Consider the following 1,627-nt stretch of genomic DNA (forward strand, 5'->3'; position numbering starts at 1 on the left):
ATTTCAAGAATCTTACCAAGTAAAAATTTCTTACTCCATTGACAGAAATTTTTGACTTAATTTGAGTTAAATTTTCAGGCCAACAAGACAAATAATCTTACACATTCTGAAAACAAGATTACTGTTCTTACACAATCAGTTCTTGTTCATTAAATCAGTCTCAAAACAAGATCAAAAAGACTTTTTGGCTGGATATAAGATTTTAAAACTTGGTAAAATGGACAGTTTTTGCAGTGAAGATAGCAGAGTTTTTATTTTTTTAACCAAGTTAGCGGAGTTTGGAAATTCTTCATTAACCAAAGAATTTGTTTCTAAATGTATGTTTAGCAACTTAGTTGATGAAATTCTTGCTGCAATGAGATGTCCAGTGAAAAAACGTGAAGACATGTCCCAACGCATTTTAAGTCTGAAAGCAATATCAAACCGATCACTATGGTATTGGGGCAGTGCGTGCACGCAGACATGTGTCATGTGAAGGCTAGACCCTCTCATTTCACAGCCGTTTTAGGCCACAGCCTAAGTGGGTCATGGTCTAGGCAGGCTGGGGTGGGGTGCCACCAGGCCCACTTTGTCTAGGGCTCCTAAAGTGCCTTAAAAAGGCCCTAGTTRTTAAAAGCTATCTAAAGGTAGGATAGGGTTTGCAATTGTTCCACTGAACCCCACTTCACTTTCAGTTTGGCAACATGATGGATCAGTGGTTAGCACTGATGCTTCACAGCAAGAAGGTCCTGGGTTCGATCCTCCTTGCTTCTCCAGGTACTCCAGTTTCCTCCACAAACAAAAAGATAAATGTTAGGTTACCTTCAGGATCAGGCCTTCTCAGTGGGGATTTGCCTTGTTAAATGGTGCCAGTAAAGGTTGTAATAATGCTCGAAGTAATGTAAAAAAGTTTTCTTTCTCCACACACTGATAATGACGTTAAATGTCTCATGGACATGTTTGTGTTGAAATAAAATAGTTAAGTGAGTGGTGTAAAAATAGAAGGCAGGGAGGCCTCCTGACTGCTGTGAAACACAGCCTGTTTTTCTTCGTATGGACCTAAGAGAAAACTGGACACATTTTAGGCCAGGGCTGGGGAAGTTTGTTTAAGAAAAGCAATTTGTTAAGCGCCAAAGTGCGTAAAGGCTACTAGCTTATCATTCGTTAGTCAAATACTTTAAAGATTTCCAGGACCAAGTACCTTTAAGAACACCTTTTAAAGTGATCTTCCTGATGATGCTGTGTCTGACATTTAGATGTTAGGGACAAATAGCACCTATACCAAATCAACTGCATTTGATTTTTGTGTGAACTTGGGTGGGTACATTCTTTCACAAATCTAAAATGATGCTCACATTTTCAATATTGGCTTGGGGCGCCATATCTATCAAGTGTTTGAAACGGGATAGTTTAGACAAGAATAAACAGCAGTCTAATGTGTTTATCAGAGACTAAAGCACACACCACCGGCTGTTTATCAGACCGAGAATCCAGTCGTATACARCAACAACAACAGCTCCGAGGAACATGTAATCTGATGGAGGCACTCACGGTAAGGGAAGGTAGTTCTGAGAGAAAGGTTGTATTTTTTATTTGTTTCTTTCTTTGTTTCTTTCTTTCTTTTTGATTGTTTGGGGGAAACTGACAG

The sequence above is a fragment of the Austrofundulus limnaeus genome, unplaced genomic scaffold (genome assembly GCF_001266775.1).
Source record: "Austrofundulus limnaeus strain Quisiro unplaced genomic scaffold, Austrofundulus_limnaeus-1.0 Scaffold3, whole genome shotgun sequence".
NCBI classification, from domain to species: Eukaryota; Metazoa; Chordata; class Actinopteri; order Cyprinodontiformes; family Rivulidae; genus Austrofundulus; species Austrofundulus limnaeus.